The sequence below is a fragment of the Botryllus schlosseri genome, chromosome 2 (assembly GCF_051294905.1).
Source record: "Botryllus schlosseri isolate E-star chromosome 2, Bs_hap1, whole genome shotgun sequence".
NCBI lineage: Eukaryota > Metazoa > Chordata > Ascidiacea > Stolidobranchia > Styelidae > Botryllus > Botryllus schlosseri.
In genome coordinates, this window is record NC_137237.1 from 12991838 (window position 1) to 13003755 (window position 11918).

General features: G+C 39.3%; 1 long non-coding RNA gene across 1 annotated transcript; it reads right to left on the minus strand.

Moving 5' to 3' along the window:
* Window positions 1-6032: 6032 nt before the first annotated feature.
* Window positions 6033-7671, minus strand: LOC145459417 (uncharacterized). Its single transcript, XR_013921409.1, has 3 exons — window positions 7470-7671; window positions 7235-7403; window positions 6033-6165 (listed from the first exon to the last, which is right to left on the minus strand). It is a non-coding gene; the product is annotated as an uncharacterized LOC145459417 (long non-coding RNA).
* Between the last annotated feature and the right edge of the window lie 4247 nt (window positions 7672-11918).

Sequence of the window (11918 nt, forward strand, 5' to 3'; positions counted from 1 at the left end):
CTCCCTTAAACTGAGCCGCATTGAGCTTAAATATACTATTGGCTTCAATTCGAAAAAGCAGGCCTTTTCAACCCATGTCGATTCCGTAGGGTACAAGTCGTACTTGGTACTATATACTACCTGATAGTTTGATCGCTGTAACTACGATGCGTAGAGGGCTTGACTCGCGTTGCCGGTAATGCGTATGAAAAGAAGAGTTTATTTCAACTCAACATGTGAATATGGTGCCTCGCCATACCACTACTCGAGGGAGGCTGTCGTGAGAACAAGAGTAACGTGAAGAAAAGCGTGTCGCACTTTAATTATCAGTTTCTCTATGTACCGAGTAACATCCATGTTGGTGGGTCAGATGTAGGGTTTCATTTAAAACAAACGGTGTTTTAAAACATTTTGTTTAAAAGATGTTTAAAACAGTGTGTAAAACAAAGGCCTATTTAAAAAAACAAAATTGTGTTTTTTAAGTTGCAAAATTATACCATGATTGTGTAAATACACTCCAAAAACATGTTGTATAAGCCTACGGACAATTACCACCCGATATAGCCGACGTATATCGATATGGGATGGTTTGAACCCTCAAAATAGTCGATTCAACAGCAATAGTACGGATATTTTGTCGAAGGAGCTCTCTTTACCCTCTATTTTAAATTATCAATGTCAATGCACTATGAAATAACAATTGAATTTTCGTGACGTCATGACTTAAAAAAAAATGTTTTAAATAAGGGCCTTGTTTTAAACATGTTTGTCTTGAGTTGATTTTTGTTTTAAATGAAACCCTAGTCAGATGTAAATCCGTGTGCCAATACGATAAATGGGATAAACCATAAACGTTCGCGAAAATGGCAAACCAACAATCCAATGAATAAGTAGTGTTCGATTCTGTGGGAATTGAACCTGGATCTTTAACAATGTACTCTGTAAACGAGAAATGTGGATATACTCTTCAGTGCAAAATCTTCATCATACCATGGGATGCATGCGGATATTGGTGGTACGTCATGTGACCTATAAAAATCATAGCAGTATCTAGGGTTGCATTGCATGCAGCCTACGAAATCAAAATCAATTTAAAACAAACATGTTAAAATTATCGCCCTTGTTTAAAACATGTTTTTATTGTATTTTTTTTGTTGCTGTCTTTTAGCCACGTCACGAGGCCTCAATTGTGACGTCACAGTGGATTAACATTGACAATTGAAAATATAGGGTAAATATGGCTACGTCGACGAAAAAGGCTTTCGACCACTGTCATAAACATACAAAAAATATCTTTAACCAGAACAATACATAGTTATGCAAACGGTCGGCGGTCATCATTATCAGAACACCCATTCCGTACAAATGAGCTATATCTACATACAACTGTTGAACCGATTACGATTTCGAGGGTTCCATATAGTCACTCCACATCGTATACGGCGAATATATTGGGTGCAAAATCTACTGCTGCGATCCGCCGTAACCAAACTCTCTTGTGCATCACTCTTGTCTATAATGTACCGAAAAGTGTTCGAATGGGCGCGCCAAAGACTACAGCAGTGGTGCCCAACTCAAATTGCGTCGCGGGCCAGATTCAAACCTTGAGATCGCTCGCGGGCCGGTCCAATCATACGATTATAAGTGTACCTCATGCCGCTTTCTTTAAACTTGAACACGGTACTGTTCTAGCAATACTTTTATTTGCGAATAATGGAATTGGCACAAAACGGTGATTGGCAGCCATGAAGAGTTAAAACAGTGGCGCTAACAACGATATAAGTCGGCATATTCGGCGATATTCCTATTCTCTCTTGGATTCAGTTGAAATCTGGCGTCAGTTCTGTGTATGCGTTGTGAGGAATACGTGAGATTTAACCGTAAACTCGGACATTTGAATGTGGTTTATCATTATTGAATCGCGATTCTGGTTCTTCTGGGGGCCTGGGACCTTTCAAATCGGAAGTGACACGGCAGCACGACCACAGATTCAAATAATATTTTTGTGTAACTGATATATTCTCCGTGTAACCCACATATAATGGTTACATAGTGGCGTTTTCGCCTCTGTGAATAACCACTTTTTGATTGATTCTTCCAAAAAAAACTTGGAACTCGGTATTCACTTTTTTGCCTTCTCAAAATTGGGTGTCAATGTCAGTTATGTCACCAACCTGTTTCTAATGGTAACTAGAGTGAAACCACAACACCGTGTATATTAGGGTTAGCATATTTTGGAAATCTGAATTTTTAGAATTGCAAAAGCGGAGAAAAATCTCGACCAAACGGTAAATTTTTCTCACTTCGTGGTCGGTTAATTTAAAAAAGGTCAACTTTCTCGCTTAGTGCCCAAAATACAGTTTTTCTTTCACATTATCAGGTGGTTGACTAAAAAAAAGGTCAACATTCCGGTTCAGTTCCGTAAATACCCGCCGGAGCGTTACTTCGGTGCTGATTTACGATCAGTCGAATTTGGCCGTAAATTTGACCAAAATTCTCAAAAAAGAGGACAAATGGGCGTCCTCCGAGGACACTTTAAAAAAAGTCAAAAAAGAGGACGTATGGTAATCCCTAGTGTATATAACGTGACTAGCTATGAAAAAATTCAACATGCTCGGGAATTGCTGTCTTGAAGGATTATTTAATGAGAATATTTCCCATACGTCAACATTTGTTACGAATTTGAATCAAGCCTTTTTCAAACTATTACTCAGAATTGCTTCGCGGGCCGGATAACATGACATATAACATAACTTGATGTGTCGTGGCGCGATACTGACCGTACCGAAATGCATATTTTTTTATTGAACGGAGGAGTATGCATATTAAAATTAAGATATCTAGCAAAAGTAAATCGCTCAGCACGAAGAAAATTTTCAAATTTAATAAACCTCTCAAAAATACTCCATAATAAATGCTGATTTCGGGTCCCCTTCAAGCTTCCATCCACCCAATAGGGTCCATCAAACCACTAGGTGTCGCCAGACTTTAGGTGGTAACCGCCCTTGTTACGTATGCGGTTGCCGTATTCAGAAACCTGTAGGTTACTTTCTCGATTGTGTAAGGGTATTTTATATGGAAAAAATGGCTACAACATATTCTACGGGGACCGTGAGCTCGCTATAAAATGAACTAAAACTTCGGAAAGCTTCTACGGAAGGAAATAAGGCCGATTTGATAACTAGGTGAGAATGTGAAATTGTCAACTAAATGTCGGCTACCAGCTCAGCACCAGAAGTTTTCGAAGTTTCGAAGTTTCTATCTTTGGATAGGCCTATCGGTAATCCCGAACCGTTTGGTGAAACCATCTACCTCACATCATGCGTGCTCGATCCGAAATTTGCTTTCCATTGGCTCATGGATCTAAATTGCTCAGAACAATCCCGAATTGCACTGCGTCAGAAAATAATCGAGTTGATAACGACTGAGGCTGACACCCATTCATACAATATGACCAGCCAAGGTACAAAATCATCCAGTGACTCAAGACTTTTCAATTATACAAGCAAACAATCGAGCAAAGTTCAATTAGAGCCAATGCAATGACTCAGATGGTCAAGTACTTGGAAGAGACTGATAAACTCATGTGTAGATTTGAAAGCGATGATTCTTTTCGTTTTTGGGCGACTCGAAAGAATGAGTATCCAATGCTCTTCAGTGTGGTTCAAAATGCTTGTCAATTCCTGCATCTAGTGCACCTGTGGAACGTGTAATCAGTAGAGGTGGATTTATTCTAAGGCCATGCCGCTCTAATAGATCTGAGGATGTCCTTTCCACTTTGATATTTTTGAAGTGTAACTCATCATTGATTTGATCTGCTGTCTGTTAAAACCAGAGGGGGTCAAAGTAGTCAAGAAAGCTACTCAAGTAGAAGTAGAAGTAGCGACGAAAAAATCTACTCAAGTACGAGTAGAAGTACTTCTTCCATAAGCAACCTAAAACTACTTGAAGTAGAAGTAGAATTTACTGACTTTAAAAGTACTCAAGTAAGTAAGTAGTTGTGAAAACGATCCTAATTCGTTCACATGGATTGTAAAAAGGTGCAAATTGAGCTAGGCGAAAGGTGACGAGCTTGAATCATATTGATGCATACCAGCAGGTATCCAATTTTCGATAGCAGAAGCATTCGTCCACTTAACAGGATGAAAATGATAGTATTATTATGGAAATGCGATTATCATCTGTTTTCTCGAACAGCACGTTTTAGAAAATAGCATGGTATGGCGCCATCCCCCATATTATAAGGTCCGTAGTTTAGTCGAAGAGCAATACGGAGAAGTTGTAAAGGATACGGTGTAAACACTTTGCGCGATTAGTAAACGTTAATAAAAATATGGGGGACCGTAAAAATGCCACATTGTGTAGGACGTGACATGGACATGCTAAATTACGACATAACAAGTAAATGATAGATTGCGAAACATCAGTTTCAAACGATATGGTGAGCCATATATACCGTGATGAATTATTTCATATGGGCGAAGGGCGACAATGTGGTGTGAACGCAGGGATATCTAGTTCTAGATATCCCTGTGTGAACGGAATCACACCAACCCGCTACCTAAATTATATTCGTCGATACTTTCGTGAAATCATACTAGAAACTCCGTGTCCACTGCGCGCGAAGCGCGACGAAAATTCTGGGCTTTACTCAACTTTTATGAAAATTAAATGTTGATGCTCCGTGAAAACAGCGCCGAAATTCCTCAGGCTATCTTCCTGATTGGAAGATTGAACTACTTCTACTTGACAAACTGAAAATAGCGAAAAGTAAGTAAGTAGATCACAAAATATAACGAAGTAGAAGTTGAAGTAGCGAAAATCAGATCTACTTGAGTAAGTACCAGAAGTAGAGGAAAACTACTTGAGTACTTCGAAAAAGTAGAAGTACTTCGTTACTGACCACCTCTGGTTAAAACACACAATACCGTCTGTCCACTTGACGTTTTGTTAGGTATGTGCATTGTGCACATGTGTAATAATGAATGGCTATTGCTGCGTGATGTTTGTACAATAGGGCTGTTAAAAATAACTTCTTTTTTATTTTACTGGGTGGCTACTTGATAAAATACATAATGTAATTACATACTAGTAGTAAGCCAACTATTTTTTCATATCCAAAACATTCTACTCTGATAACTTCACTTCTTCTAGTTGGAATTGAGCCAAATTTGCTATGAATCATATTTTTACACAATGTAACAATATCATGAGATAGCCGGTATAATTCGAAAATCTCTATTTGTAATTAATCCAAAATTTTCTTTCGTAGCATTGCTTTCTACTGGTTAGAATTCAGCCAAATTTGATTTTTTTTAGGCAATCTAACAATTTTAAGAAGTAGCCGGAAAATTTGAAAAAATGTTTTTGAACAGCCCCATTGCACAGTTATTTCTCCGATGCTGTAACTGTGATGTAGTCTGTAATGCAATTGAGAAAACCTTTTTATAGTAATATCAAAAGGAATCTTTTCTTTTGTCACTGCACAATGCACGCTTTTACAGCATGCTGGCCTGGTGCAAATACCTCTACATAAACATGCATCTGTTGATTCTTTATCAGATAGTATGTAGACGTGAATTCGTTGGTTCTCTATCAGATATTTGTGAGCTATCGTCGATGTGCTCATAATAAAAAAACTGAATGCTTGTATTGGTGATGTATCAGACTGACAAGACAGATATTTGATTTTAAATTCTAAGATTAGTTAAGTTATCTGTAGCATCAGTAAATGAGGCCAGGACCTGTCCGTTATCTGCCTAAATAAACACGTGCCAAGACTCTTGATAGGGACAAAATGAGCGTGTTTGGCAAGCAAGTAATTCGATATCACTCCAGCAGGATTGAAAACATGAGTTGAACATGACTTCAATACTGTGACTTGGACTCGACTCGAGTCATAACACTATGACTCGGACTTGACCCTTTGAACGGTCACTTGGACTCGGACTCGACGATGAATTGAAAATGACTCGACTTGACTCGAGTCAAAACCACAAAAGTAAGATTGACTCGTGACTCGGAACCATGTGACTTGGTTACAACCCTGGATTCAACGAAAGTTTTTCAAATGAAATTGAAACTATTTTACTATTACTATCACGCAATCATTTTCCTCATGTCGAGATCGGTTTCCTCGGCATCCAACTTCGTTGTGAGCCTTGACATCGTGACGTATTTCCACTTCTGTTAAAAATATTGGAGTACGATATCTGTATGTGCATTAAGGCAATACAATGCGTTATATAGATATTTAAACAATCTGAAGGACCACTGAAGATCAACGCTAACGTCACTCCTATATGTATAGTGTATACCTAGCGGTGGTCAGTACTGCTAATTATTCGTAGTACTTAATTGGGTTTCTCTACTTGCACTACTCCCTCAGTCACTCAAATGGTTACGTTTTTATACTACTTCGACTTCTACTTCAACATTTATGTTTTGCTATGTGAAAAGTAGCATTTCGATAGATTCACATCACTTCCAAGTGTAGTATTGTCCTTGGTGTCCTCTAAACTGGGCGACGCTGACCCAGCATGATGGTACAAGATTATAATTTCGAAAATTGCTACTATTTTGACCCCATAAGTCATTATGCGTTCGTCGTGAATATACATTTGACAAGATAAAATATTATCACCGATGGATTGTCTCACAAAATACAGAAGCATCACTGCATCGCGACAACTGTATATATTTTCCAACATCGCACCTCTTTGTAGTGTCATTTGTCGGTTTGCGTTAGTCGCTAAGATGTGCTCTGCAATACCCAGCTCCGAATAACTGCTAAAAAATGGGACCCCTTGGCCAAATCTACTTTTTCCAACTACTTGAATAGTTCTCAGACCTGCCGTTTTATACTGCTACTAGTTTGTCTTGAAAATCGCTATTCCTACTTGCAATTGAGTAAAATTTTACGGCATTACTTCTAATTGTACCTAAATACCAACAATTACTACTTTGACCACGTCTCAATGTAATTGTTTGCATCACGTCGATTTAGCAGTGTTGTGATGACTCGACTCACGTTTTAATATGACTAGACTTGACTCGGACTTGGCGTGTGAGTAGTCTGAAATGACTGGTATTTATGAGGTCAACTTTTGTTGTCAATTTTCAATTCATCAAATATTCTACTTCGCAAAGCCTTCTGAGTCTTCTTAGTCGCATTGTGAAGTGACCACCTAATCAATAGGCGTCTCCATTCCATAAACGCTATATGGTCCACAGATCGTATAGTAGCAATTCTTACCTCGCGGAATGTTGCTCCACGTGCTCTACAAAACACGCATAAACCCACGACAGAAATACACAGCATTGACGAAAGGTGAAGAGCCCATCCAATAACCGCCCCACCACGGATAAGAATAATTTCCTAATTTCAGTGGGGTGTATTCCACACAGCATGCAATGAAGATGGCCTAGAAGTATAATCGCGGTGGATCGGTATCGCATCGGCTATTTGCAAGAGGGTGCTTTATAACTACCACGCAGAATAATGGTGTGATAAACTGGATACGCAGTATTTCATCAAGACTGACGGAAAATATCCTATCGTGGACTTCACGTTATCCCAAAACTTGTCGATTCCGTAGATCCATGCCACTGCGACGCGCAGTTTCGGCTATTGGCACCCATAGCAACACAATACCGCTAGCGCCGTAACGATTCACAAGTTCGAAAATATAGATTCCAAAAATTTCAATCAATATGCCGACTTCAGTTTCATCAATCGGATCATGTCACTCACGTCTGCAAATTGAGGCAAGCTTAGTAGTATCAGTGATCCACACTAGATTTACATATCAATAGATTCTGTTGTGATTTCCAAATGATCCCGTGTGTTAGGTGTGTAGGCCTATATATTATACGTTCCGTCGTCGATGATTAGGCAACATACATTGCCGACGACATATAATATAAAGAAACTGGGAGATCAATGGTGCATCAGGGCTGTTTAAATGGATAATTTCATCCAAAATAATTAGAATAAAAACGCCGCAACATTTCCACATACCAAAAATAGAATATCACTTGAGAGGTTGGGCAAGCCGCGAAAGTATGGAAAAAGTATCAAATATGGTATGGAATAATGTTGCTATGGTAAGGAAAATTGTCAACTATGGTATGGAACGATTGGGCGGGTATGGAGTATGGAAAATTCCCATTCCATACCATACCATGCCCTGCGAACGTAACGATAAGAAGATGTGTATCATGGCTTTAGTTCTGAAAGACGACCAAGGTCTGAACCACCTGAATTCGGTGCCATCAGGTTCGAACATTTTGATTTGCGAAAACTATCGCTGAGGCTGCGTAATACGCGCGCGTTCACCAGAGATCAGGGACTCGCTAATTGACAGCACTTCCGGACTCTTCGGCAAGCTTATCATACGCCTAAAATCGTCAACAAGATGAGATTATATCATCATCATTTACACATGTACTTAACCTGAACTGAATTGATGCAATATTGGTAAATTTGAAAAAAATCCTATGATTCTACGACTGGCTACGCGCCTAGCGTGTGCTGAGAAGCACCATCATAGATCTCCTCTCCCGACCACGCGCCCAAATAGACGTTCTGCTTTTCTAAAATCTATATTATGTTCGCCCATATTCGTTTACAAAACCATTCTTGAGGTAGCTAGCTTCGCGATAGTCTTGGTAATCACAGCGCGAAATTGGAGGGTGTGTTGGTGTGTGCCTGTATATTGGAATTCATTTCTGCGCATATTCGTTTCTCTAACAAGGTTTTGCCAGTGACATTAATCCGGACACCGATATGAGATAACACTTGCCACGACGAAAGCTTCTTAATACGGTGTCAGACTCAAAACCCATTCGTGGCGATACTGATTAGAATACATGCTTTCTCGTTTGTCATCATCTATATTTCTTGTTATCTGCTTGATACATTCGTACTCTGAAATTGTCGCACAATGTCATTTTTAAGTGTTATTCTCGTTATTAACGTGCAGTATGCCATGCCATTTTCAAATATTGATGAATCACGAGATTCTGGGTGGCACAAACTCTGAATGTATTCGATTCGTTTGAACAGATTTCGATAAACTTGATAGCTGGACGTACTTGTATCGAGAACAACAATATCGAATTTTAAACTATTGGGCATTTGGTACAGACTCGATTTCTATTGATAAGATCGCGGCATCCGCCCGGAACTGGAATTAATTCTAGCCCAGGGGTAGCCAACCTGTGGCCGTAGAAGGAAATTTGTGCGGTCTTCAACACGTAATTCAATTAGTATGTGTTGGCGGCCGTCGATTTTCGTACGTATAATAAGCCGATATGAAAACGTATATTAGTCCGGAATTCACCGGTAATGGGCAGCGGCAGTTTAATATGGATATTAGGCGTCCACTATGTCCAGGAATGCGGTCGTCGGCTGCTCAAGTTATCAAAATGCGGCCGTGAATCGCAAAAAGGTTGACCACGCCTGTTCTAGCCCATAGTCGTTATAATAAAAAGGAATAGGACGTTGCATATTGTTCCTAGATCTATTTGCGGCATACACTCCGATGTACTACAAAAATGCTTCGCGAACGTAAATCGGCAAATGCACCAATGCCGCCAAAATCGCTGTTTTAATCTGCAAACAATTGCCGCGATGCGAGCTACTCAACTCAACGCGAAGCCAGAAATCGCAAGAGACAATTGCTGATTGGCTGCGCGATTTCGCGTTTGTAATCATCATTATTGTCTGTCTGAAATCTCGTATTCGAGAGTTGTCGTGTGTTACTTGCAAACTTGCCAGGCCAGTGCGTGGTGTATTTCAATGATGCAACTTCAAATTCTCAATGACGTAAATTCTGATTTTTGTTGACGGAATGCATCGTATTCATCGTCAGACGAATAATCGTACCGCTTTAAGATTCCATTTGATAACTCGACTGCATGGTTTGATATTGATGAGTGCAGGGCCGGTATTAAAACGTCACACAAATGGTTTAACCATAGTTTAACGCTGCACCTACACCAGCGGCATGTAGAAAAGTGCGTTTTAGTGCGACGATGACGTCATCAATAGGGAACAATTATGACGTCACAAGACTTCGCCACCTCGTAAAAAAATAAAAGTCGGCGCCTATGGGTGCCTTATATGACATAAAACGGGTGGAACATGTTATTTATCCGTAAAAGTCTTCAACTAGGATAAATGTTGGTGATTGTGATTTAAGACTCGCTTCATTGTTTACAAATAACGATCAAATTGTATTTCCGAGACTGAGCTGTTTTTTTCTTATCTAGCGCATAAGGCTCATACTACATGTTTTTTCAAAAATACTGTCGGCTCCGCTTAATTCGGACACCGGATAACCAGGATAGCTGCTGTATTCGGGCAAAGTGCTCGGCAACGGAACGAAAGTAAAAATTGCACGTAAAATACTCCGGTTGATTCGGACAATTCTCCGATTCATTAGGGCACAGGATCGCAATATTCTCATCGATAGGTTTATGACACAATAAACAGTACTTCGTTCGTTTTAACACGAGATTAGTGATAAAGGTGAAATGTGAAACTACAGGAATCTCTATTGTAGGGTTACCAAATGTGCTCTTTCAAGAGGATTTAATCTCTTTTTTCAAAAAATCGCAAGTATCCTCAGAGGACGCTCAAATGTCCTCTTTTTCGGAATTTGTCCTCTTTTTGTTACAAAAAGTGTTAAAATGCGTGCGAAAATTGGACTCCGACGTACTGAACGGCAGTGTTGACTAAAAGAGTAACTGGAAATACGCCCCGACGAGTATTTTTTTATTCGTGGAGCCAGCCAAACCATGTATCATAGGAAGAAACGGGTATTTCGGAAGTCGAGTCGGAAAAATGACCTACTATTACTCGAAAAAATTTCCAAATCCCCGGTTTTCTTCTCCGGTATTAGCTATTAAAACTTTTGTTTACTGTCCTCTTTTTCGGATCTCAACATATCGTAACTAGGGCTGGGCACAATGATTCGAGTACTCGAATCTGAATCGAGTATTGATTGTAATGATTCGAGTCGAGTAGTAAAAGACGATTTTTTCGAGTATTGAAATTTTACGCTCCTCGGCACTGGAAGTTGATTTTTCAACGAGAATATTAGTTTTTTTTCAGTAATTTCACTGTTGAAGCCTTGAAACCTTGATTGGCCGTATCTTAGCATACGAAACATATAGTACAAAGCTACGAACGTTACTGGAACTAGCACATTTTCGAAGTCATGATCGTCGCCCAACATTGTCACCCAGTCCAATAAAATCGGTATGGTCGAAAAAAAAACAAAGTATCTTTAATATGATGGATAACAGGCATTTTATTCTTTGTGGTGGCATAAATGGTACATATTTGAACTTTTAACATATCACGTTCCGCTATGACGTCATAATGAGTGATACTCGATTACTCGACTCGACTCGAAGCATATTGCGTGATTCAGAATCGAATCACTCAGGTACTCGATTTTGCCCAGCCCTAATCGTAACCCTATCAATAGTGAAGCAAAGTCGATATATCCATTAACAATCAACAATCAATTCATTTGAGGCCGTGTCAGCCGCTCTAACTGTAGTACAATCACGTCCGTCTGATAGATCACAATGGCACAAAAAAGTTTTCTGCCTAGCAAAAAGCATTTTGCATTTAATTTCCTATTTTTAGTGAGTACTTTTATCAGGTGAGAATAGTCTTTCAGCCCTTGAAGAATTTATATACTATTTCCCAATGTGCGTGTTTTATACAGTAATATAGTGAATAGTATACAGTAATTTTTGGATCGTTTGGTATCGAGATAAAATACTGTGCATACAATACAACTAGCCTGAGTGTAGAACTCTAGTTCGTTATGTGCAATCAGTGTCAGTAGTTTGTAGATTCGTGCCATCGCGTCCCGGTATTAAATATATTCATACAACACGTAATACGTGTGGATCAGTGA